Below are 27603 nucleotides of genomic sequence, written 5' to 3'. Positions count from 1 at the left end.
CAAAATTTGATTCTTGTGACATAAAGTTTGTTGCTGTTATTCTCATTTTTGCAGGTTCAGTCTTACAGCTTCAAATTCATATTATCAGCAGCTATTTAAATTACAAATGAGAATAATCATAGCACAGGATTATCATCTCTTTAATTCTAGATATCAAATTTCTGTTAATTGCTTTGGAAGCCACATCGACCAATAAGGTCATGTGAAACATTGCTTCATAAGTAGGACATGTTAATCTTTTACATGAAATTGCTAAGCCTCATTTTCTCTACCTGGCACTTGACGACAACTATCCTTAGATGAACCTGGGGAGGACACTAAAGGAGCATAGGTAAATGAAGTAGTAGGAAAATATTTTGATTATTATAAATATATATTTTTTTCTTTAATGCTCTGCAAATTTTTATAGCTATTTAGTAATTGAATGTTTATTTTCAATGATGTGCTGAGGTTGCTTTGTATTTGTCCGCAAGAGCTGACTGGGACATCTTCTCAACTCCAAATTTAGTGACATCAGGTTGTTGGCTTGAAATCAGCCATAAGTGAGAGTATTTATGGAGAAGGCAATGGCACCCCACTCCAGTACTCTTGCCTGGAGAACCCCATGGATGGAGGAGCCTGGTGGGCTGCAGTCTATGGGGTCACTGAGAGTCGGACACGACTGAGCGACTTCACTTTCACTTTTCACTTCCCTGCATTGGAGAAGGAAATGGCAACCCACTCCAGTGTCCTTGCCTGGAGAATCCCAGGGACGGCGGAGCCTGGTGGGCTGCTGTCTATGGGGTCACACAGAGTCAGACACGACTGAAGTAACTTAGCAGCAGCAGCAGCAGCAGTGAGTATTTATATGATGGGGAGTAGCAAATAAGACAAACCAGGGCCATTTTTTCAAAACCTGGAGAGCTTGATGTTAAATATTTACCGGCATTCCACTGCTAGTATTGTTAGAATTGTTAATTTCCTGCTGTTGATAATTGTACTAAACTATGTAAAAGATTATCTTTGTTTTTAGTAAACAAATCCTGAAATAGTTAAGGGCAAAGAGGTTTTATGTCTGCAACTTACTCAGGAAATTTATATGGTTATATACACATAATCTCCACACATAGAGAGATGAGAGAGAGAGAATGGTAAAGCAAATATGGTAAAATATTAACATTTGCAGAATTCGGATGATGGTTATAAGGAATTCTTTGTGTTATTTTTGTAACTTTTTTGTAAGTCTGAAATGATATAAAATAAAAAGCTAAAAGAAGTGTCCTTGAGGCTGAGATAAAGTGCTACAAGAAAAGGAGAATGCAAAAGAACAAGTGAATAGCAAGAGCACTTGCTTGAAAGGTTGTGCAAGGCAGTGGACACGAACATAGCCTGCAGTGTGGGGAAGGGCGTGGGTGGCAAGTGGGGGTCTGCAGGGTCAGGGTTGCCTTGGTTCAAAGGACAAAGATCAGCTCTGCTATTTCTTTTCTGTGGACTTGCCCACTAACCCTCTATGTGCTTGTTTCACCTGTAAAATGGGGTAATAATATCTATGAGAAGCAGTTGTTGCAGTGATTAAATGAGTTAATGCATGAAGCATCTCCGTTAGGGCCTGGCCCTTGGTAAGCAATTGCTATTGTTTTTGTAGTGGCTTTGCGTTTTTAAAACAGGGCATCAAAGCTTCCAAGACCAGGTGCTTAGGAGAGAAAAATGCTCAATAAATTTCAAAATCTTGATAAGTATCACGAACCAAAGCTGTAGGCTTAAAGAGTATGCCACAACATTATGGAGTCTGAGACTGTAGGATACATATACAAGAGCAGTTTTAAGTCACAGGGCAAGGGAATTAGAAAACAAGAACCAAAACGGAAGCTCAAAATCCAAAAATAAACCCCTGATATGAGAAAGATATATGGGGAGGATTTAGAAACAAGAGTCAGAGAGCTCAGATACAATGTGGAGTTTTATTCCCTGCCTGCCCATTCTCCGCTTCCCTGGAGGAAATCTTTTTGAATGTCAGTGATGATGCTAATATTTATTGAACAATAACAATAGGCCAGAGTGTCCTAAGTGCTTGACCTGGGTTATCTTTTATAATTCTCCCTACACCTCACTTCCCTGGTGACTCAGACAGTAAAGAATCTGCCTGCAATGCAAGAGACCTGGGTTCGCTCCCTGGGTTGGGATGATCCCCTCGAGGAGGAAATGGTAACCCATTCCAGTACTTTTGCCTGGAGAATCCCCATGGACAGAGGAGCCTGGTGGGCCACGGTCCATGGAGTCGCAGAGTCACACACGACTGAGAGACTAAGCACGGCACGACACCTCACTGTAGGTGGCATTATTAGCTCTGTTTTATAATGAGGACTTGGATGCAGAAATATTAATATTAAGTAAATTTCCCAGGTCACACACTTAAAAAGTGTTGGAAGAGAATTAGAAGCCAGACAGTAAACTCCCGAGCCTGCACCGTCTCTGGTGAGTTTGGGGCTCAGAAAGAATGACTAGCGCCTTGTACCCCATGCAGAATTCTGGGAGAAGAGGAACCTGGCAGAAGATGCGTGTAGAGTCGGCCTCCAGGATGGCCTACCGTGACCTCCTCTTCCTGGTGTTGGCACTCTCGTGTAGAACTGCTCCGCCGTGTCACTGCGCCCAGTCGAATGGTATGCGATTCGCTAGGCTAGATCACGAAAGACAATGTGGCTTCTTTTTTGTTCTCTTTCTCAGATCATTGGCCTTGGGAAAAGCTAGCCGCCATGTCCTGGGGTGTCTTCAGAATCTCTCCCGAGACGCCCAGATGGTGAGGAACTGGGCCCTCAACAACATGAGTGACTTTGGAAGCACACCTCCTCCAGCCCCAGCTGAGCCTTCCGATGACTGCAGCCCTGCGGAACAAAGGTTTGTGCGCCCGATGCACAGTGGGGCCAGAAAAACTGAGACACTGGAGTCTGGACCAGGGAAAAGCTGATTGCAGCGCCAAGCAAGGAAAACAGGCGGCCTGTGCTCAAAACCCCTGAACTCCCTGATGGTTTGGGGGAGAAGGTTTTATAGGCAAAATTTGGACTGAGAGTTGCAGGGTATGTGACTTTCTTCTGATTGGTTGATGGTGGGTGGATAGGGCTGTACTCCCGGCATCTTGGGCTCAGCCTGAAGTTGCCATCTTCTGTCTGGGGAGGGTCCTTCCTTCTGCCGAAGATACTGTTACGTAAATTCATTGAGGAGGAATCAGGATCCTGACCCAAGGCTAGTTGGGGTATAGTTGATTTACAATGCTGTGTTAATTTCAGCTGTGCAGCAGAGTGATTCAGTTATACATACATATACATTCTTTTTTTAAATATTCTTTTCCATTATGGTTTATCATAGGATATTGAATATAGTTTTCTGTGCTGTACAATAGGATCTTGTTTATCCAGTTTATATATGAAACCTTACTTTTAACCCCAACTTCCCACTGCATCCATCTCCTACCCCCATTCCCCTTGGCAACCACCAGTCTGTACCCTACATCCATGAATCTGTTTCTGTTTCATAGATAGGTTCATTTGTGTTGCATTTTAAATTTCACACATGAGTGATATCATATGGTATTTATCTTTATCTTTCTGACTTACTTCACTTAGTATGATAATCTCTAGGTTCATTCATGTTGCTTCAAATGACAACATCTCACTCTGTTTTATGGCTGAGTAGTATTCCACTGTATATATGTATCTCATCTTCTTTATCCATTCATCTGTCTATGGACATTTAGGTTGCTTCCATGTCCAAGGTTGCACTATTATATCTTCACCTTATTTCTGGGTTCATTCCCTTCCATCCCTGATTAAAGACTGAATCTGCTCTTTGGAACTCAGGGAAGACCAAGGAGGTTGAAGTCTGTTTCTTACAAACAAGAAATGAAGGACACAGAAGGGATTTGTGCCTGGGAGACCCACAGGGTCCTGCTTGGTTTCAACATCTTGACTTCAGCTTCAGGAGAGACCCCAGGTAACAACCACCCACCACCCACAGGTTGCTCCTGAATTTCTGACCAACAGAAACTGAGATAATACATGTTTTTGGTTTTAAACCACTAAGTGTTGGGATAATATGTTATGCAGCAAAGGGTGACTGATACAGTCTAGCACCAAAAAAAAAAAAAAAAAAATGCTTTGAGAGAAACAGTGGTATAGCAGATTTGTGCAAAGAGAGCATGAGGTGATCTATCTTTCCCCCAACAAATATTTTTGGTTAAGAATTAAGATCTGAGAGGGGAGCCCAGGACTAGGGTGACAGAACCCTATGCTAGGGTCTGCAGGGTGGGCTGCCCACGTCAAGGCAACCAGACTCCAGGTTACGTCAGCTGAGGCCACACATGAGGCATGGTGGAGACAGAGACTGATGCCCAAGATCAAGTAGCTCAAGCTTCACTCAGCGCAGTCTTACCTGAGACGCGCCAGCACACCGCTCCACTCCCCAAGCCCAGGATGACTCTCTCAGGAACTTCCAGCATTTCAGGAACTTTACTGCTGGGGAAAGGGCATAAAGGTGACGAGAAAGATGGGACAGTCTTGAGAGGCTAAATTTTAAACTGAAGATGACTAAGTTTTACCTTGAATGAATTTTCTACCACAAGTTAGCATTTGAGAATAAAATTAATTTCAACTACAGAGAAATAAGGTATTTATAGACTTTTGCACAGTCAATATTTGTTGTTACAAATCTCCACACCCACTGTTTCACGAATGGTAGGGATTCTTGATCCCAGAGCAAGATAGAAGAAATAGATCAGTAGTGTCACAGAAGGGCAGTGCGGATTTCCTTTGTTCAGACATGTAACTGCATTACTTTCAGTGATGAGTTCAGTTCAGTCGCTCAGTCATGTCTGACTCTTTGTGACCCCATGGACTGCAGCACGCCAGGCCTCCCTGTCCATCATCAACTCCCAGAGTTTGCTCAAACTCATGCCCATCGAGTTGGTGATGCCATCCAACCATCTCATCCTCTGTCGTCCCCTTCTCCTCCCGCCTTCAATCTTTCCCAGCATCAGAATCTTTTCCAATGAGTCAGCTCTTCTCATCAGGTGGCCAAAGTACTGGAGTTTCAGCTTCAGCATCAGTCCTTCCAATGAATATTCAGGACTGATTTCCTTTAGGATGGACTGGTTGGGTCTCCTTGCTTGGTGATGAGAAATAAGTCTTTATGGAGAATAAGCTCTCTTGCTGTGCACTACTGTTGGCTAATACTCCTGATATACTCACAATGTTCCAGGGAGTTGTTCTCACCATTTTACGAATATTAAACTTATTCTGTTCTCACAGAAAATCTATGGGGTGCTTATTAGTATCAGCCCCATTTGAAAAATGGGGAAACTAAGGTAAGGAAGCTTAGCAAACAACCGAAGGTCATACATGGCCAGTCTGGTTCTGGGGTGGATAATTTAATCAGTGTTCTCATGCTCGTCAGAACGCACCTTATACTCCAAACACTTTATTTCTGGTTTTGTTGTTGTTTATCACTAAGTTCGGTCCAACTCTTTGCTATCCCAAGGACTGTAGCCCACCAGCCTCCTCAGTCCATGGGATTTCCCAGGCATGAAAACTGGAGTGGATGATCATTTCCTTCTCCAGGGGAACTTCCTGACCCAGGGATCGAACCTGCATCTGCTCCATTGGCAGGGGGGTTCTTTACCACTGAGCCACCTGAGAGGCCCTAATTTCTAGTACATCAGGTTTATCCTAAGAGCTGTAACTAAGTTGGAAAAGTGTATGATTTAGATCCAAATTTACTGTGGAATTTCCTGACGATACTAGACAAAGAGTTTATTGGCTGATTTCTAAAATGGGGCTAATTGTAGTCATCTGCATGCACAGGTGTTTATGGAGATTATTCCGCTAGTATTTAGATTTCACTTTGAAGTGAATAACTTTAGGTGTCCTGGCTATGGGGTGGAGAGCTCTATGAATCTTTAAGGACTGGCTTGTAAACATGTAATCAGAGGATCTGGTGTTGCCTGAGAATCCAGAGCAGGTTTTAAATAGCTCACAGAGCACTAGGCTGGTCTTTCCAAGTCCAAGTTATCAAAAATAGTTTCCCAGTTTGTGCGTGTGACCTTTCCTGGCTGCAGACACTGAGCCATAAAGGCTATTTTGCCTTTGCCTGTCACCAGAAGCAAAAGCAAACTGCTGACTTTTTCAAATATGAATGACAGAGATCTAAATAATCTCAAATGTGGTGCTAGCACACAGCCCTGCGAGGCCCTTGGGTTTCCCTGAGTTCAGTGGAACTACTCTTTCCGTCGGATTCCTCCAAGATAGGGAATGGGCCTCAGTGGCCACGTCCTGACTTCATCAGCACATTCAACCAGAAACAAGACAGCCACAGACGCCCAAGGATCCTTCTATAGACAACTGGAGAATTTCTGATGTTGTCGATTAACTTGTTTCACTTGACTTATCTAAAATTTACTTGTCTAATACAGTCTGGTGGCTTTGCTCACTTCATTAGACCTGGAAGATAGGTTCCATCCAACATTTACAAATTCATTTTATGAACTCTTCATTTGAGAACTGTTCTAACACTCTAGTACTCTTGCCTGGAAAACCCCATGGATGGAGGAGCCTGGAAGGCTGCAGTCCTTGGGGTCGCTGAGGGTTGGACATGACTGAGCAACTTCACTTTCACTTTTCACTTTCATGCATTGGAGAAGGAAATGGCAACCCACTCCAGTGTTCTTGCCTGGAGAATCCCAGGGACAGCGGAGCCTGGTGGGCTGCCGTCTATGGGGTTGCACAGAGTCAGACACAACTGAAATGACTTAGCAGCAGCAGCAGCAGCTAACACCTATATGTGAAGTTAGCAGGGAATAAGAAAAATGATTGCTATGCTGAGATATTTTCTAGATGGTAGTCATATGGAACTATTGTGAAACATGAAAAATTAAAAAAAAAATCCTAGAAGATAAACATTTAAAGTACTCGATGAGTGGAATTTTGGCATTATTATACATTTTTTAAAAATCTGCTACTTTGGTCCAGAAAAAGATAGAAGTTTCAGTGTTCTTTTCTGTAAAGAGACTTCTAAAGTGCCATCAGGTAGAACTTATATTCTCGTGAAATACTAGGTCATAATCTTTTAATATTGTTTTTTAAAAATTTACTTTTGTTGAAGTATAGTTGATTTACAAGGTTGTGTTAGTTTTAGGGGTACAGCAGAGTGATTGGGATATTTTTCCCATATAGGTTGGTACAAAATATTGAGTATAATTCTTTGTGTTATACAGTGAGTCACTGCCATTTATTTTACATGTAGTAATATGTATATGTTACTTTTTAATATGCTCCTTCCAGTTTTCCAATGAATATTTATTATTAAGCAAGCCACGATTCAGGATCCCGGGGTGGGATCACCATGTACCCAGGTGCCCCTTTGCTGCCCTGGGAGAAGGATGGGGGGCAGAGGAGGGACTGGAGCCACTGTGGGTCTTCCCAGGACGGGGCGTCTCGGGCTGAGAGTCAAGCTGTGGGGCCGGAGGGCTCGCACACACAGAGCCCTTCTCGCCCTGTGGTGGCACTCCCACCAGCTGTCACTGCCTTCTGACAGTAATGCAGGTCCAGGGAACTCTGTTCACAGTTCCAGGTCTGCTTCTTGCTGGGTAAGGTGCCATCAAAGCGTCAGTCTGGTAGTTCTTGATTTGGGTCTTGCCATCTTTAGCAATAGTGCTGACTCCCAGAGACACCCCCGAAGCAGCGGGAAGCTGTGTCTGACACTGTGGTTAATCACCTAAGGGCTGGACTCTGCTTGTGGTTCCGTGGTTGAGAGTTTGCCTGCCGATCCAGGAGACATGAGTTCAATTGCCTCATCTGGGAAGATTCCACATGTGATGGGGCAGCTGAGCCCATGTGCTGCAGCTGCTGGAGCCCACCTGCCCTGGAGCCTGTGCTCCACAAGGAACCGCACCCCCCCACCGCCATGAGAGGCTCATGTATCGCAAGCGGACAGTAGCCCCCTGCTCTCTGCAACTAGAGAATGCCCGTGCACAGCAAAGAAGACCACAAATAAAATAAAAAATTTTAAAAAGGACTGGGTTTAATTTTCTGGGTGAGTTAGTTGAGATTTAACACTGTTTACTTTTATGCTTCATGATTATAAGTCAATATTTATTCAGAGAATGGAATAAATAGCATTTTATTTTCCTTATTTATAAAATGAATAGATATTTCTTGAAATGTGCATTCTCTTTTTAATGTGGGCAACTCACTAGGCCTGCTGTGTTTTTTCACATTCAGGTGCTTTTATTTTTTGTTTAAATCTGCTTATTTTTAATTAGAGGATAATTGCTTTAGAATATTGTGTTGGTTTCTGCAATATATCAACATGCATCAGTTTTAGGTATACATTAGGCTTGCTGTTGTTTTTTTTTTAATTGACTGATTCTTGAATCATGCAAGAAAAAAATTTTAACTACACTTTCAGGGCACTCATCATGTACTTTAATAAACTTCTGCTGTCAAAACTTTCCCTGTACCTGAATACTGCTTACCATGGGTCCATTTCAGGTTTATGGAACACTTGCATTTTACAACCACCACTGCTTCTGCCTCTGTTTTTCAGTTTTCATTTCTTAACTGAGGAATCATACTGGTCTACCTCATCTTTCTGATCAGGTCTTAAGAGAGCACCAGGTCTTAAGAGAGTACCACAAGCCCTGAACCTTGAGTGTGCTGCGTGCCTTTGGGCCAGCTGCCTTCCCCAGCAGACACAGATGCTGGGGCAAAGCGAGTTCTCACAGAAAGAGGTATGCAACATGGGGCAATACTGGCATTTTTGGGTATAATGCAAAGTAGGAAACTAAAGATTAATCTAGTTGCTAGACTATTCTGTTCTTTTGAAATAAATTCCTTGTAACTTATTATGGAGCACTTGAACTTGATTTCATAATCAGGATCTTAGTTCAAAGAAATAAAAACAGCTTTTGCAAACGACTGCTGTCACTGTTGGCTGGCTGATCCAGCGGCTCTTCCTGCCCCTTGAACTGGAGAATTTCCCTGAATTTTCTGGATTTTCTGGTAAAAGAAACTTGTGAGGCAGCATTGCGAGTTTGTCTTCCTCTTGCCTTGGTTGCTGGTGCTAAGCGTGAGTTCTAGCAGCCATCTATCTAGTAACTATTAGTGGGTAAGTCACTGGACCAATTTCTACCTCAGCCTTCCTCTGAGGCAAGTAAAAAAGATGACTATATTTTTAAAAGCTACTTCAATTTCCTGTAACTTATTTGCATGCAGTCCTAACTGATACAATAAAATATGGTTACACCAAAGAGGGTCAGGCCAAAACTTAGAGGACTGATGACGATACTGAAGTCAAACTGGACACTGTCCTATTTTTTTCAATACAATGAAAGATTTCAAGACCAATTTCAAAATTAAAAAGTGCATTTACTATTTTGGCATTTCTCCTTTACATTTATCATTTTCTCTTCATAAGTCTAATTGTGAGTACCACCTCACATGAACTGAGAAAATTATATTGTCTTGTAAACAGTGGTTTTTATATATTGGCCATTCCTCTCAAAGCATTATCATAAATCAATACAAGCACTTTTACTTTGGAAGAACTCCTGAGATTTGAATATACAATGTAATTAATAGCAGAGAATAAATTAGATCTCTCTTCTTTCTCTTTTCTTTCCTTCCTTCTCTCTTTGTTTCCAATTATTTCCTTCCTCTCACAATGTTTTTTTCTCTATTTAATCTTCTTTCTTTCCTTAAAAAAAAAACCTTTCCTACATTTCTCATAAAGAATACAAACATTTTTCGGGAATTTCCTGGTAGTCTTTGTTGTTGTTGGTGTTGTTCTGTCAACTGTGTTTGACTTTTTGTGACCCCATGGCCTGCACCATGCTAGGCTTCCCTGTCCCTCACTGTCTCCTGGAGTTTGCTCAAACTCATGTCCATTGAATCAGTGATGCAATCCAACCATCTCACCCTCTGTCACCCCCTTCTCCTCCTGCCCTCTATCTTTCCCAACATCAGGATCTTTTCCAATGAGTTGGCTCTTCACATCAGTCTTTCCAATGAATATTCAGGATTGATCTCCTTTTGGATTGAATGGTTTGATCTCCTTGCAGTCCAAGAGACTAAGAGTCCTCTCCAGCACCACAGTTTGAATGCATCAGTTCTTTGGCACTCAGTCTTCTTTATGGTCCAGCACTCACATCGTAGATGACTACTGGAAAAACCATAGCTTTGACTATACAGACCTTTGTCAGCAAAGCGAAGTCTTTGCTTTTTAATATGCTGTCTAGGTTTGTCATAGCTTTTCTTCCAAGGAGTAAGCGTCTTTTAATTGCATGGCTACAGTCACCATCTGCAGTGATTTTGGAGCCCAAGAAAAGAAAGTCTGTCACTGTTTCCATTGTTTCCCCATCTATTTGCCATAAAGTGATGGGCCCGGATGTCATGATCTTTGTTTTTTGAATGTTGAGTTTTAAGACAGCCTTTCACTCTCCTCTTTCACCTTCACTGAGAATCTGCCTGCCAAAGCAGGGGACACAGTTTCCATCCCTGGTCCAAGAAAATCCCACATGCCACAGAGCAGCTAAGTTCCATGCTACAACTGCTGAGCCTGCGCTCTAGAGCTGGAGAGTTGCAATTACTGAGCCCATGTGCTGCAAATACTGAAGCCCGGGCACCTAGAGCCTGTGCTCCATAAGAAAAGCCCCTACAATGAGAAGACTGTCCTGGGCAATGAAGAGTTGCCCCTGTTCACCACAACTAGAGAATGCCCGCGTGTGGCAATGAAGACCCAGCACAGCTAAAAACAAGTAAAAATAAATCTAAAAAAAAAAAAGAATATAGACATTTTTCTAAGTATTTATGTACCTTTGTGGTAGACATTTTGTCCTTATGCATTTTGTGGGGAATTTGCCAGCATGTTAACATGTTATACAACATAATCAGCAACGGAAAAGTTTTTGAGATTTTCAGTTTCAAATAATTTCCCTCCATTTTTTTTTCTGTAAAAATACAATCCTTGTTTGAAGTACATGCCATTTTGTCACAGTTGGAGACTTATGATCCAAGCCAAAATGATCAAATGATTTTTGATCATTCTGAAATATGAGATCACAAATCCATAATCATATTTGATTATTTACCAATATTTTTCTACTCACATGTATAAAAACACTGTGTGTTTTAATATTATACCAACTTGCAAAATATAGCTCAGTCAGTGTCTAAGATAGGATTAAATAATATAATTTGGTATGTTGTAAGTCAAATCCCTTATGATTATACAGTGGAAGTGAGAAATAGATTTAAGGGCCTAGATCTGATAGACAGAGTGCCTGATGAACTATGGATGGAGGTTCGTGACATTGTACGGGAGACAGGAATCAAGACCATCCCTATGGAAAAGAAATGCAAAAAAGCAAAATGGCTGTCTGGGGAGGTCTTACAAATAGCTGTGAAAAGAAGAGAAGCAAAAAGCAAAGGAGAAAAGGAAAGATATAAACATCTGAATGCAGAGTTCCAAAGAATAGCAAGGAGAGATAAGAAAGCCTTCCTCAGCGATCAATGCAAAGAAATAGAGGAAAACGACAGAATGGGAAAGACTAGGGATCTCTTCAAGAAAATTAGAGATACCAAGGGAACATTTCATGCAAAGATGGTCTTGATAAAGGACAGAAATGGTATGGACCTAACAGAAGCAGAAGATATTAAGAAGAGGTGGCAAGAATACACAGAAGAACTGTACAAAAAAGATCTTCACTGGGAGTTGGTGATGGACTGGGAGGCCTGGTGTGCTGCGATTCATGGGGTCGCAAAGAGTCGGAAAAGACTGAGCAACTGAACCCAACTGAAGTGTTTTAAACTGAACAGGATAAAAATTAAAAACAGCCTAATGTTGAGTAAGACATACGGAAAGTAAGCTTAAGCCATCTCCTTAGACAAGAAGGGCCACTTAGCTTACAAACGAGAGAAACAAAACAGAACATCTTTTCCAGTTTTTACCAAATTCAAGAAAGGTAAAATAATGTATTGAAACACGATTTCTCTGTCCATATGAGTCTGAAAAAAATCTGAACAGACAGTAATTTAACCAGAATCCAAAGTTCAGGGGCAAGACTGCTGAAAGCTCTCTCAGTTGAAAAATCACTGTTTGTAGAAGTAAACCTTTGTTCCTGGTCTGTAAATTATTAAAACAAGTAAATAATGAGTTCCCAGGCCTCCTCGTTAGGCCTCCTTGCAAGCACTGACGCGCTCCCTGGCAGCTCACCCTTGCCACGGCTGCAGCCCTTGGCGTGTGCGGAGGCGGTGCCGGTCCCAGGGCTGCGCGCGCATCCTCGCGCCAACTGCGGGTCAGCCTTTCCTGCCGCCTCCTCTAGAAGTTCAAATCTGGGGAGCTCAGTGGAGGGTAGGTTCTTGCTCTAGAAGCTTTTCTAATGCCGTTTCCTTTCTCTTCTGTATAATTCACTTTGATTTTTGCCTCAAAGTTCTTATTTTGCCCAAGGCAGAAAACTTAGTCATGTCTAAGTTAAGAATAAATTCTGTTGTTTTCAGTCCTTAAGTTTTGAAGCTTGATTACATTCACTGTGTTGCCCCCTGTTCCATCTTTTCCTTTCTCCTGGGTTGAAATTTTAAATTTTAAGCCCCTTTTAAACTTTTAGGGGCTTATGCAACTGCCACCGTGGGTTATGCGGGAGGGGCCTGACCTCATGCGGGTCTTGATTTATTAAGTCCTGCACTGGGTCCTTGCCTTCCACGTAATTTATACTATTAGACTCTCGGCAACGGGGAAGTATGATGCTTTCTCAAATGGCAACCTGGACAGAATGTGGCCGTATCTTGGCATCTACTCTGCTTCATCACACTGGTGGTCCCTGACCCCACTCTAGCCCTTCTGTTTGGAGGATGGCCCCAAAGGACCTGGTGGTTGTGTTTCTGTTTGTCCCAGTTGTGGGACCATCCGCAAAGGGGAAACACGCTTTCTCCCAGTTACTGTTCATGCCACAAATGGGGCCCAAAGGACCCCGCAGACCCCTTCTGCACTCCACAGGCGTCTCTGGTGGATGTGTGTGTCTCTTGCTCCCCTAGTACGTCACACTAACATCCCCACTTTCCCTCAGAGTCGGTGTTGAGACACTCAGTTTTCAATCAGGGGAGGAACCATACTTGGCACATGCAGTTCTGGTGTCTGTAAATGCAGTTCGATTCGGACACTACATACCTGGAGATAGAATCAAATTTCAAGGTAAAGATTCAGTCCCAGGAGACTGCTCTCCATTTCAGATGCCAGTTGCTAACCCAGGTTTTACCTGTATTTGTGACTAACTGGCTGCAAACAAGAGGTTTATACAACCCTGTCCTTTCTTGTTGTTTGGTTGCTCAGCTGTGTCCAACTTTTTGCGACGCCATGAATAGCAGCATGCCAGGCTTCCCTGTCCTTCAGTGTCTCCTGCAGTTTGCTCCAATTCATGTCCACAGCCCTCTCTTTGGGTTCGGTTAATTTGCTAGACAGCTCACAGAACTCAGGAAAATTCACTTACTCACGAGCTGACCAGTTTATTACATATGAGTCAGCAACCTGGTGAAGAGACACATAGGTGGGGTACCAAACAAAGAGCTTGAGACACAGACGTATGTGGAAGCATTCTGGCTTCTTCACATGGAAGCTCTCTTTTTCAACATGCCTGAACTACCTTACCCTGTAACTGATAACATCAGAGGGTTCTTATTTGTCCACATCTTGCTACCACTTGCTAATGTCGGTCTGATTTATTAGAGCCATTCTCGTGGGTGTGAAATGACATTTCATTGTGATTTAAATTTGCATTTCCTTAATGGACAATGTTGAACTGTGATGTTGGAGAAGACTCTTGAGAGTCCCTTGGACTGCAAGGAGATCCAACCAGTCCATCCTAAAGGAATATTCATTGGAAGGACTGAATATTCATTGGAAGGACTGAATATTCATTGGAAGAACTGATGCTGAAGCTGAAGCTCCAATAATTTGGCCACCTGATGCAAGGAGCTGACTCATTGGAAAAGACCCTGATGCTGGGAAAGATTGAAGGCGGGTGCAGAAGGGGATGACAGAGAATGAGATGGTTGGGTCGCATCACTGATTCAATGGATATAAGTTTGAATAAATTCCAGGGGATGGTGAAGGACAGGGAAGCCTCAAGTGCTGCAGTCCATGGAGTCGCAAAGACTGAGTGACTGAACACAGCAACAATGGATGATATTTTTGAGCATCTTTCCGTGTAACATTTTACATCAGCCATTCATGCATCTTCTTTCATAAATGTAGTTAACGTGTTTAAACATTTTTGATGGCTCATCTTATTGAGTTGTCAGCATTCTTCATGGGTTCTGGGTATAAGTCCTTTATTGGGCATGTGTTTTGAAAATGTTTGCTTCTTGTCTTTTGCTTACCTTTTCATTTTCTTAATTGTGACTTTTGAAGTCCAAAAGTTTTAAATTTTGATGAGGTTCAATTTAACAATTTTTTTAATTTTATGGATTATGCTTTTGGTCTTTCCCTAATACAAGGTCTTGAGCTTTTCTTTTACATATTCTTCTAAAAGTTTTATTGTTTTAACTCCTACATTCAAGTATATAATCCCTTTTGAGTTAATTTTGTGTATGTTCTAAGACAAAGGCCAAAATTGATCTTTTTTGTATGTGCATCTAATGGATCTAATCCCAGTTCCATTTGTTGAACAGATTACCCTTTCCTCCCAATGAATTGCTTTGGAATTTTGTAAAACAAATCAGTTGGCTGAAATATAAGGCTTTATTTCTGGGCTCTCAATTCTGTTTCATTAATCTACATACAGTTGACCTTACACAACTCAGAGATTAGGGGCACTGGCTCTTCTCACATTTAAAAATCCACATAAATTTAGTCTGCCCTCCATAGCTGAGGTTTCACATAACTGCGTCTGTGGATTCAACCAACTGCAGATCATGTAGTGCTGTATTATAGTACTTACTGTTTAAAAAAAATCTGCCTACATGTGGACCCTCACAGTTCAAATCTGTGTTGTTCAAGGGTCAATTATATTTGCATGTCTATATGCCAATACCAGGCTTCTCTATTGACTCAGATGGTAAAGAATCTGCCCACAACACAGGAGACTCTGGTTCAAGCCCTAGATTGGGAAGATCCCCTGCAGAAGAGAATGGCAACCCACCCCAGTATTCTTGCCTGGAGAATCCCATGGACAGAGGAGCCTGGCAGGCTACAGTCCATGGAGTCACAGAGTCAGACACGACTGAGACTAACACACACACACATATGCCATTACTAGGTTGTCTGATTGTTTTAGCTTTTACAGTTAGTTTTGAAATTAGAAAATAAGAGTTCTTTAACTTTTTGTCCTTTTCAAAATTATTTTGGCTGTTAGGTGTTTTGTATTTTCATATAAATTTTAGAATTTGTCAGTTTCTGTAAGAAGTTTTTTGATAGGAATGTGTTGAATCTATTTGGGAGAGAATTGTCATCTTAACAATATTGAGTGTTCTAATCCATAATCACAGAATGCCTATTTATTGAGGTCTGGGGCTTCCCTGGTAACTCAAATGGTGAAGAATCTGCCTGCAATGCAGGAGACCCGGATTCCATTCCTGGGTTGGGAAGATCCCCTTGAGAAGGGAATGACTATCCACTCCAGTATTCTTGCCTCTTGGACAGAGGAGCCTGGCAAGCTGCAAAGAGTCGGACATGATTGAGTGACAAACACTTTAAAATTGGCCTCAGCAAAGTTTTATGATTTTCAGTGTATGCTTTGTACTTTTCTTGTTAAATATATTCTTAAGTATTTCATTCATTTTGGTGCTATTGTGAGTGAAATTTTATTCTTAATTTTGCTCATATATCAAAATACAATTGATTTTTGCAGATTGATATTATATCCAGCAAACTTGCTGTACCTTTTGAAAAAAATTAGTGGGCTTAATTTTTTGAGAGCAGTTTTAGGTTTAAAGAAAAATTTAGCAGAAAGTACAGAAACTTCCCACCCACTCCTCCTCCCATCATTCTCCTCTACCCTTATTCAGTTTACCCTATTATCAACATCTTGTTAAATATGTTAAATAATACTAAAAGTTGGCTTACCATGTGATCCAACAATCGCTGGATCTAGTGCTAGAGATACACTTGATGACCCAATATTACATTAAAGTTCACACTATGTTGTATATCCTATGAGTTTTCACAAATGTATCCACCACTATGGTACCATACAAATTGCTTCACTGCCCCCGAGTTAACCTCTGCAACACCTGTTCATCCATCCTTCCCTCCTTCCAAATCCTTGGAAGCCACTTATCTTTTTACTGTCTCAGTAATGTTGCCTTTTCCAGATGCCAACTGTTGTGCCTTTGTTAAACTAGCTTTTGTTGAGTTTTGCGATGACAGATGGTGAGCTCTGGTTCAACAAGAGGCCACAAGGGAATAGAAATAGAGAAGTTTATTGCCCGTAGATCATAGAGGAAGTGCACCGCATACACTGGGGGAGCACATGGGGAGGTCAAGGCAGGGTGCAGGCAGAGAGAGAGACAGGATGTGGGGCATGGGCTTTTTTTAAGGTCCATGGGTGGAGTGCTTCAGGGTTTCCCGCTAAGCCAGATTGGTTAGTTCAAACCAAGAGGAACGGGACTTTGATAAGCTCGGCAGCTGTCTTATCTCAGGAGCACACAAGGGAAGGCCCTGGGCAGAGGGGTGAGAGTCTATCACAAGGGCTCTGGGGGAAGTCATATTGGGAACTTGATTTTCTTGTGCCTCTGCAGGCTGCTCTCTGGGCAATGTTCTTGCATGTGGAGCTGACGTCAGTTTAAGGCCACTGCAAGTTTCTTGCCCTCCAAAGTGGAGGTCAAGGCAGTGCTACCATGGAGTAGCCTAGCTAAATTTTCAACAGTTGGAATCAAGTAGCCTGTAGTGTCTTTGAACCGGTTTCTTTCACTTCACAATATACATTTTTAAGATGTCTCCATGTTTTATCATGTATTTTAACTGCTGAGTAGTATTCCATTGTGTACAACAGAATAATATTCCATTAATATTAACACAGATGTTTATTCTTTCACCCTTGAAGGCATCATAGCTGCTTACAAGTTTTGGTTAAGTTGTGAATAGAACTTTGTGTGCACATCATTAATTTCAACTCATTTGGGTCAATACCGAGGAGTGCCTTGCCGGATCATACGGTAAGCCAGTGGTCAATGTTTTACGAAACTGCCAAATTGTCTTCAGTGTTGTCATACCACTTTTGGATTCCCACTAGCAATAAATAAGAGTTCTTATTGCCCACATCCTTACTAATATATGGTATTGTTAGTGCTGTCAAGGATTTCAGCCATTTTAAAAGTGTGTAGTTTTACTTAATTTGCAGTCCCCTCATGACGTACAATGTGGAGCATCTCTTCATATGCTTATTTGCCATATCTTATTTAATAAGGTCGGAGAAGGCGATGGCACCCCACTCCAGTACTCTGGCCTGGAAAATCCCATGGACGGAGGAGCCTGGTAGGCTGCAGTCCATGGGATCTCGAAGAGTCGGACACGACTGAGCGACTTCACTTTCACTTTTCACTTTCACGCATTGGAGAAGGAAATGGCAACCCACTCCAGTGTTCTTGCCTGGAGAATCCCAGGGACGGGGCGAGCCTGGTGGGCTGCCGTCCGTGGGGTCGCACAGAGTCGGACATGACTGAAGTGACTTAGCAGCATTTAATAAGGTAGCTTATCAGTTCTTTTGATCACTTTTTGATTAGGTTGTTTGCTTTCTTACTGCTAAGTTTTAAGAGTTCTTTCTATATTTTGGATACATGTACCTTATCAGATACATATTTTGCAAAGATTTTCTTTCAGTCTGCAGTTAGTCTTTTCATTGTCTTAACAGTGTCTTTGCAGAGCCAAAGTTTTTAAATTAGGAAAAGTCCAATTTATCACATTTTTCCCCACAAGTTGTGCTTTTGTTGTTGTGCCTGAGAAGTCATCACTAAGCCCTAGGCCACCTAGAGTTTTTCTTATGTTGTCCTCAAGAGCTTTGTAGTTTTGTGTTTTATATCTAGGTTTATGAACTGTTTTGAGTTAATTTTTATGAAAAATGTCTACTCTGTGTCTGGATCTATCTATCTTCTCTTGCCCTTGGTGTTTAGTGTTTCAGTGCCGTGTGTTGAGAAGATTCTGCTTTCTCCATTGAATTGCCTGTGCTCCTTTGTCAGCGATAAGTTGACTACGTTTGGGTGGGTCTATTTCTGGGATCTCGCTTCTGTTCCTTTGATCTGTTTGTCTCTTCTTTTGCCAGTACCACACTGTCTTGATTGCTGTAGCTTCCTTCTGTTTTTGATTTCTAACTTAACTCCATTTCTATGACTTAAGTCCATTTAAATTTATTAATGCTTATTTCATTACTTAACATATTATCTATCTTGTAAAATGTTCCATCTGTGGTAGAAAATATTTATGAATATTGCTGATGATGGGTGTTAGATTAAGTGGGTTGACGATATTTTTTAAGTTATACATATTCTTCCAGATTTTTGTTCCAGTTTTTCTATCAATTTTTTGAGAGCAGCTATTTACTTTCTTAATTCTTTTTTTTTTTTTTTTGGCCACATGATGTAGTCTGTGGGATCTTAGTTCCTTCAGCAGTGATCAAACCCCAGCCCTTTGCAGTGACAGCAAGGATTCCTACCACTGGACTCCCAGGGAATTCTCAAGAGCAACTATCATTGAATTTTCTGTTCCTATCTCTAATTTTTTTTTATTTTAGTTTTATATATTTGGGAGTCAGTTGTTAGGTTTTTGTAATTATTTGTTTGTAATTTGTTTTATAATTATTTGTTCTTGTAACTCAATTCTCTTATTATTATAAAATGTTTTTCCAGTCTAGTAGCATTTTTTTCTTAAAAGTTTGTCTTTTATTAGTGTAATCTCTCCAGCTCTCTTTTGCATGCTATTTGTATTATATATCTTTTTCTATCTTTTAACTTATTTGTGTCTTTGAATTTTACTATCTTCTATATACCATATTTAACTGGATCATTAAAAAATTCCATCCTACCTGTCTCTACATTTTGCATCATAGCATTTAATTATTCACATTTACTGTAAATGCTGTTAAAGTAGGAGTTATATTTGAAATCTTGCTATTTGTTTTCTATATGTCTTTTTTATTCATCTGTTTCTCCATTACTTCCTTCTCTTGTGTGAAATAGATATTTTCTAGTGTACCATTTAAATTCTCTGCTTATTCTTTTTAAAAAGTTTTTCTCTTAGTGTTTGCCCTGACAACTGGCACCTTAACTTAAATCAATCTAATTTAGATTAATATTAATGTTAACTTAATTTCAATAGTATATAGAAATTTTGCTCTAATGGGGAAACTTTGCTCCATTCCTTCCTTTTCTCTATGTGATATTATTGTTTTACAAATCATAACTTTAAACATTATAAGACCATCAACAAAAATTTATATTAATTGTAATATATAGTTGTCTTCTAAATCAGACAGAAGAAGAAAAAAATTACAAAACATGTATTATATTGTGTTTTATATTTATCTGTGTAGTTATCCTTACTAATAATCTATTTCTTTGTGTGGATTTGAGTTACCCCCTAGTGTCTTTTCATTTTAGACTGGAAGATTCCCATAGAACTGGTAATTGTGAATTCCCTCAGCATTTGTTTGTCTTGTAGTGTCTTGATTTCTCTCACAATTTTGAGGAATAGTTTTCCTGAATATAGAATTCTTGATTGATAGTCTCCCCCTCCCATTCCCAACACTTTGTATAGTTCCACTGCCTCTGGCTTCCATAGTTTCTAATGAGAAGTTGGTGTTAACTCTATTGAGAATTTCATATACATGATTAGTATTTTTCTTTTGATGGTTTCAAGAATCCTTTGTCTATTTCTTTCTAAGTCTGAATACAGTGTGCTATGGTATAAACTTAGTTAAGTTTATTCTATTTGGGACTCATTTGTTTTTCATCAATTTGAAAGTACATTAATCATACTGGATTAGGGCCCACCCTAATGACTTCATTTTAAATTAATTACCTCTGTAAAGACTCTATCTCCAAATATTGTCACATTCTAAGGTACCAGGTATTAGGACTTAAACATGTCTTTTGGAGTTACATAATTCAACCCATAATATGAATTTTATAGAATTAGACTAGGAAAGTGATTAAGCAATCACACACACACACACACACACACACACCCCTGAAGCAATAGCAATAACAACAAACTTTGGGGAGGAGGGATCCTATTTTCAGAGTTGTGACATTTATTTTATCTAAAATGTCCAATTTCAACAAAAATTTATGTTACTTATGAAGAAATAAGAAAGACAAGGAGAGAAAAGAAGACATGGGGAGAAAAGAGCATGGAACTGATGTCTTGCATCTACAAACCAGGAAGTGCTATGGATTGGCAGAAATCACCTGCTGCTGGATGAGACCAGAAAGGATTCTCACCTAGAGCGGTCAGAGATTATGTGGCCCTGCTGAAATCTTGATTTTGAACTTCTAGCCTCCAGAACAATGAGACAATAAGTTTCTGTTGGTTTAAGACATCTCAGTTTTGGTACTTTATTTTGGCAGCCCTGAGAAAAAAAATTGGTATTCCTCAATGTGCAGCTCTGAATTCTTTACTAGCTGTGCTTACTACTACTACTACTAAGTCACTTCAGTCATGTCCGACTCTGTGCGACCCCATAGACGATAGCCCACCAGCCTCCCCCGTCCCTGGGATTCTCCAGGCAAGAACACTGGAGTGGGTTGCCATTTCCTTCTCCAATGCATGAAAGTGAAAAGTGAAAGTGAAGTTGCTCAGTCGTATCCGACTCTTAGCGACCCCATGGACTGCAGCCCACCAGGCTCCTCCATCCATGGGATTTTCCAGGCAAGAGGACTGGAGTGGGTGCCATTGCCTTCTCCCCTAGCTGTGCTTAGTAGTCAGCTAATGACCCATCCCAACCACTAGCAAAGTAATGCTCACAATTCTCCAAGCCAGGCTTCAATAGCACTTGAACCGTGAACTTCCAGATGTTCAAGCTGGATTTAGAAAAGGCTGAGGAACCAGAGACCAAATTGCCAACATCTGCTGAATCATCAAAAAAACAAGAGAGTTCCAGAAAAACATCTACTTCTGCTTTATGGACTATGCCAAAGCCTTTGACTGTGTGAACCACAATAAACTGTGGAAAATTCTTTAAGAGATGGGAATACCAGACCACATGACCTGCCTCTTGAGAAATCTGTATGCAGGTCAAGAAACAACAGTTAGAACTGGGCATGGAACAACAGACTGGTTCTAAATAGGAAAAGGAGCACGTCAAGGCTATATGTTGTCACCCTACTTATTTAACTTGTATGCAGAGTACATCATGGGAAATGCCAGGCTGGATGAAGCACAAGCTGGAATCAAGACTGCCAGGAGAAATATCAATAACCTCAGATATGCAGATGATACCACCCTTATGGCAAAAAGTGAAGAAGAACTAAAGAGCCTCTTGATGAAAGTGAGAGAAGAGAGTGAAAAAGTTGGCTTAAAACTTAACATTCAAAAAACTAAGGTCATGGCATCCAGTCCCATCACTTCATGGCAAATAGATGGGGAAACAGTAGAAACAGTGGCTGACTTTATTTTGAGGGGCTCCAAAGTCACTGCAGATGGTGACTGGAGCCATGAAATTAAAAGACGCTTGCTCCTTGGAAGAAAAGTTATGACCAACCTAGACAGCATATTAAAAAACAGAGACATTACTTTGCCAACAAAGGTCCATCTAGTCAAAGCTATGACTTTTCCAGTAATCATGTATGGATGTGAGAGTTGGACTATAAAGAAAGCTGAGCGCAGAAGAATTGATGCTTTTGAACTGTGATGTTGGAGAAGACTCTTGAGAGTCCCTTGGACTCTCACAAGGAGAGAGATTCCTTTTGCAAGGAGATCCAACAAGTCCATCCTAAAGGAGATCAGTCCTGGATGTTCATTGGAGGGACTGATGCTGAAGCTGAAACTCTAATACTTTGACCACCTGATGTGAAGAACTGACTTATTTGAAAAGACCCTGATGCTGGGAAAAATTGAGGGCAGGAGGAGAAGGGGATGACAGAGGATGAGATGGTTGGATGGCATCACTGACTCAATGGACATGAATTTGGGTAAACTCCAGGAGTTGGTGATGGACAGGGAGGCCTGGTGTGCTGCAGTCCATGGGGTCGCAAAGAGTCAGATACGACTGAGCCACTGAACTGAACTGAATGACTGATCAGAGGTTCCCATAAGTGCTTGGGGCCAGTAAGTCTTCCAGTCTTTGCTAAGGAGCTCTGTGTAGGTTAAGGCATTCCTTCTATGCTCAGGCAAATTATTAATCTAACTTAGGCTTCATTTCGAGTTTTCACAGGGCCTCAGTTCAGACAAAAGTGAGAGCTTGGGGCCCCGTCAGGCCTTCTCTGGGCATTTGCACAGTCCTGGATGTGCAGGTGGCCTTCGAGATATTTATGAATACACTGGCACTTTTCAAAGTGGATGTCTTCTGGATGTCTCTTCCTCCAGATCTTCCTTTTAAATTTTGGGTTTGGATTTCCCCTGTCCAATTCGCCCCCTAAACTGGCATTGCTGCTTTAGGCTATTGCTGTGTTAAACAAAATTGCAGTTGATTGTTTGTGTTGGATATCCTGCTGTTAGGGATTTTTTCAAGACCTGCATATGGAGTTTTTCAAGGAGCTGAGAGATAGGTCCATTGAGGAGAATGCTCTGGAGGCGGTGCTCTTTGAGGAGCTCCTAGTTTATCACTTTTCAATGCCTGCAACACCGCTTGTTTTTACAGCTGCAAGATTTCAGAGCTGTTGGTTTTCAAGGCTGATTTGGAGCTAGGGGAAGGAGGATGGGAATAGGGCAAATTTAAAACCTACCAACTCAACTGTATTAATTAAAGCTCAGAAGTTTTTCTTAAATAAATTCTCCGTAGATTGTGACAGTTTTTGACTTAGATTCTAAAGTATAGAAAAAGTTGATTTTGACAAATTTTTCAGTATCTTGTTGCTTTTATGGAAGAATAGACATGAGGGGTCTTCAGTCTGATAATGTGACTAGCATACTTACATTTAAATCAGAGGTAAAGCAGGGAAGCCTGGCGTGCTGAAGTCCACTGGGTCGCAAAGAGTTGGACACAACTGAGCAACTGAACTGACCAATACATAAGAAGGAAAAATCTAGTGCTATCTGCAGAGATGTGGATGGAGCTAGAGATTGTCATATAGAGTGAAGTAAGTCAGCAAGAGAAAAATAAATGTCATATAAGATCATCTATATGTGAAATCTAGAAAAATGGTTCAAATGAACTTATTTGCAAAGCGGAAATTGGGCCACAGATGTAGAGAACAAACTTATGGTTACCAAGGGGGGAAAGGGGTGGGGTGAATTGGGAGATTTGGAGATTGACATATATACACTGCTAAGTCTACGATAGCTCACTAATGAGAACAGACTGCACAGCGCAGGGGATTCTACTCAGCGATCTGTGGTGACCTGAGTGGGAAGGAGCTCTGAAAAACAGTGTGTTTGTGTATATGTGTAACTGATTGTCTTTTGTGTACGTCAGAAACTAACACAACATTGTAAAGCAATTATATTTCAATAAAAATTAATTAAAAATTAATAAATCAGGAATTTATTCTACAAACAGTAAAATTTTTTCTACAAATAATTCTACAAACAGTAGAATTTAGGTATTAATAACATAAATTTTGGAGTAACATAGAGGCATATGAATTGCACAAGTCCCTTCCCTTCTCCCATCACTTCATGGGAAATAGATGGGAAAACAGTGGAAACAGTGTCAGACTTTATTTTTGGGGGCTTCGAAATCACTGCAGATGGTGACTGCAGCCATGAAATTAAAAGACGCTTACTCCTTGGAAGGAAAGTTATGACCAACCTAGACAGCATATTGAAAAGCAGAGACATTACTTTGCCAACAAAGGTCTGTCTAGTCAAGGCTATGGTTTTTCCAGTGGTCACGTATGGAAGCGAGAGTTGGACTGTGAAGAAAGTTGAGCGTTGAAGAATTGATGCTTTTGAACTGTGGTGTTGGAGAAGACTCTTGAGAGTCCCTTGGACTGCAAGGAGATCCAACCAGTCCATTCTGAAGGAGATCAGCCCTGGGATTTCTTTGGAAGGATTGATGCTAAAGCTGAAACTCCAATACTTTGGCCACCTCATGCAAAGAGTTGATTCATTGGAAAAGACTCTGATGCTGGGAGGGATTGGGGGCAGGAGGAGAAGGGGACGACAGAGGATGAGATGGCCGGATGGCATCACCGACTTGCTGGACATGAGTCTGAGTGAACTCCGGGAGTTGGTGATGGACAGGGAAGCCTGGCATGCAGAAATTCATGGGGTCGCAAAGAGTCGGACATGACTGAGCAACTGAACTGAACTGAACTTCCCTTCTATTTGGAGAAGGCAATGGCACCCCACTCCAGTACTCTTGCCTGGAAAATCCCATGGATGGAGGAACCTGGTGGGCTGCAGTCATGGGATCTTGAAGAGTTGACACGACTTCACTTTCACTTTTCACTTTCATGCACTGGAGAAGGGAATGGCAACCCACTCCAGTGTTTTTGCCTAGAGAATCCCAGGGACAGGGGAGCCTGGTGAGCCGCTGTCTATAGGGTCACATAGAATCAGACATGACTGAAGCAACTTAGCAGCAGCAGCAGCAGCAGCAGCAGCTTCCCTTCTATGAGCCTCTTCTTTGCATATCTGTACAATTGAGCTAATGATACACGTTTAGCAAGACTGACAGCATTAGATCTGTCATGACAGATCTTCTCTTAGAATGCAATTAAAGAAAAAGAAGAATAAACAGGAAAAACATTGTAAACCTTTCAGGATGGCATCTCACTATACAATTTAGTCTTTCAAAATGTCTCTTCTTTGCCTCCCTCGTCTCTGATTCTCTGCTTTTTACAACTCCCATTGTTGTTTCTTAAGTCACGTGTTGAAAAGGCATGGTCATGGAAGTTTCTCACTTCACTTTCCAGAGTTTTTGTCCAATGGCTGAGCTCACCTACATGCTGAGCAGAAGGTAATTCTCAGGGCACCAGAGGAGCTGTGCCAGTGAGCCTAATACTGGATGATTCACCTTTTAATGGAGTAGCCTCACCTAGAATCTTCAAGAATACACACCATGGAGTAGGGATCCTGTTTCAAAGGAAGCTTCTGATGTATTTGGAGAATCTCTGATAGTGCTGAGAATGCCAGGAATGGGGGTTGATACCCTAGCCCAAGTCTCTTGTTTTACACTCTTATTTTTCAGTGTCACAGACATTTGTTGCTGTTTAGTTGCTACGTAATGTATGACTCTCTTGCGACCCCATGGACTGCAGCCCACCAGGCTCCTCTGTCCATGAGATTTCCCAGGTAAGAATACTGGAGTAGACTACCAGTTCCTTCTCCAGGGGATCTTCTTGACCCAAGGATTGAACCCGAGTCTCCTGCATTGGCAAGCAGATTCTTTGCCACTGAGTGACTGACATACTTGAATACTGCTGACCTCAAGGGATACGTGAAATGGCATATCCTTTTGCTCCTTGTATCAGTTAGAGCAATGGAAACTCTAGGAAATTGTATCTACATCTGCATATATTTCATCTCTGTATAGGGCCGTCTATAGCTCTTTATCTGCGTCCGTATCTGAATCTCTTCTATTTCTAGCTTTGAAAATGAAGAGGATTTGCCTGCTAATGCGATTTGACTTTATTTAGTTGTGGGAGCTGATTATGTCGTCTCTAGTAAGACTGATTATGATGTCTCTAGTCCTCAAGTCTGCAGCTGGAAGTTGAAGTTCAGGTCATCCAGAAAGGATAGTGGATGTAAAAGGGAAGGAGAACAAGAACAGGCGGGAGCTCACAAGGGTAAACTGAAATCTTAGTTTTATTAGCACTCACCTTGACAGCGTGAGTATCTCACCGAAGCTGAGGCCCTTCCTGGTGGAACTAAGCATACACCAGACCCAGAAGTTGGAGCAGCTGAAGGAGGACTTTGGTGAAGCTGGAAGAGCTACAAGTTTACTTACCGCCTCATGCTAATGAGATAAGCCAGCAGATATACAATTACAGCAAAGGGGTGGGCCATCATCTATAACACAGTGTATATTGTAAAAGAAAAATTGCTTAGCATGCTGGTTACAAATGGCAAGGCAGATTTTATTCAAGCTACTGCAGTAGGGGAAAGAGACTTCAGCCTAGAACTGAACTCAACTCCAAACTCAGCAAAGACATGTGAGGATTAATAGCCAACGCAGAGTGAGGGGTCAGTGAATGGAGGAAAACTAAGAGGAACTTGATTAGATGGCAGCAGTGTGGGTACTCTTGCTAAACTGCTCAGCAATTCAAAGGATGAGGGCTCAAAGGAGGTTTAGGTTTGGTCAAGAAGGGCTTCATTGTCAGTGTGAAACATCAAAATGATTTGCTGCTTCACTTCTGTTTTCTAAATCTTACTCAAGGATATTCCTTGTGGGGACTTCCTTGGTGGCCCAGTGGCCAAGACTTCACACTCCCAGTGCAGGAGCCCCTGCGTTTGATCCCTGGTTAGGGAATTGGATCCCACATGTCACCACTGAAGAGTTCAAATGCCACAACTAAGACCCAGAAGAGTCAACGAAACAAACAAACAAAAATTAGAAAAAAAGAAAAAAAAAAAAAAAGAATTCTTCCTAATGGTTCATTTTAACTCAAAAATTTGGGAAATGTAGTTCAGCATAGTCAAGTGTGTAGTTGACACAACTGCAAAGCTACCACACTGTTATCTGTGGGGGTGTGGGGGTCATGCTTTTTTTTCTAGTCTTACCTTCCTGCTATGAAATCCAGGACACGGGTTAGCTCACTGTCCCTCTGGAAAGCAGGTGGGTAGGAGACTGAGTGGCAGGGTGCTGCTGACTCTGCCCCTGCTGCTGCTGCATTTCTACCTTTTCTCCCCATCACTTAAATTATATTTCACCCTCATTTAAAATATCTTCTTGTGATAAGAACATAACATGGGCTTTATCCTCTTAAATTTTCAGTGTGCATTATTGTTGATAGTTATAATGGTGTGCATCTCTAGAGCTTATTCATATTACTTAGCTGAAACTTTATGACCTCTGATTAATAAGTACCCATTCCCCCCTGGTCTCAGCCCCTGGTAACCACCATCCCACTCTTTGACTTTATGAATTTGACTGTTTTCAGTTCAGTTCAGTTCAGTTGCTCAGTCATGTCCGACTCTTTGTGATCCCATGAACCACAGCACGCCAGGCCTCCCTGTCCATCACCAACTCCCGGAGTCCACCCAAACCCATGTCCATTTTGTTGGTGATGCCATCCAACCATCTCATCCTCTGTCATCCCCTTCTCCTCCTGGCCTCAATCTTTCCCAGGATCAGGGTCTTTTCCAATGAGTCAACTCTTCGCATGAGGTGGCCAAAGTATTGGAGTTTCAGCTTCAGCATCAGTCCCTCCAATGAATACCCAGGACTCATCTCCTTTAGGATGGACTAGTTGGACCTCCTTGCAGTCCAAGGGACTCTCAAGAGTCTTCTCCAACACCACAGTTCAAAAGCATCAATTCTTCTGTGCTCAG

The 27603-nt window shown here is 41.4% G+C and overlaps 1 long non-coding RNA gene across 2 annotated transcripts; it reads left to right on the top strand.

Annotated features, from left to right (window-relative positions):
- Nucleotides 1-568: 568 nt before the first annotated feature.
- Nucleotides 569-20814, top strand: LOC138990786 (uncharacterized). Of its 2 annotated transcripts, XR_011466889.1 has the most exons (6): nucleotides 569-835; nucleotides 2704-3053; nucleotides 3834-3966; nucleotides 8625-8755; nucleotides 17060-17171; nucleotides 20313-20814. It is a non-coding gene; the product is annotated as an uncharacterized lncRNA (long non-coding RNA). The 2 variants fall into 2 exon arrangements; XR_011466890.1 differs by lacking the exons at nucleotides 8625-8755; nucleotides 17060-17171; nucleotides 20313-20814 and adding an exon at nucleotides 7746-8549.
- The last annotated feature ends 6789 nt before the right edge of the window (nucleotides 20815-27603 follow it).

The sequence above is a fragment of the Bos mutus genome, chromosome 14, assembly GCF_027580195.1.
Source record: "Bos mutus isolate GX-2022 chromosome 14, NWIPB_WYAK_1.1, whole genome shotgun sequence".
In the NCBI taxonomy this organism is placed as follows: Eukaryota; Metazoa; Chordata; class Mammalia; order Artiodactyla; family Bovidae; genus Bos; species Bos mutus.
Note: the sequence above shows the minus strand (reverse complement) of the source record. Positions and strands in the feature narration are given on the sequence as shown.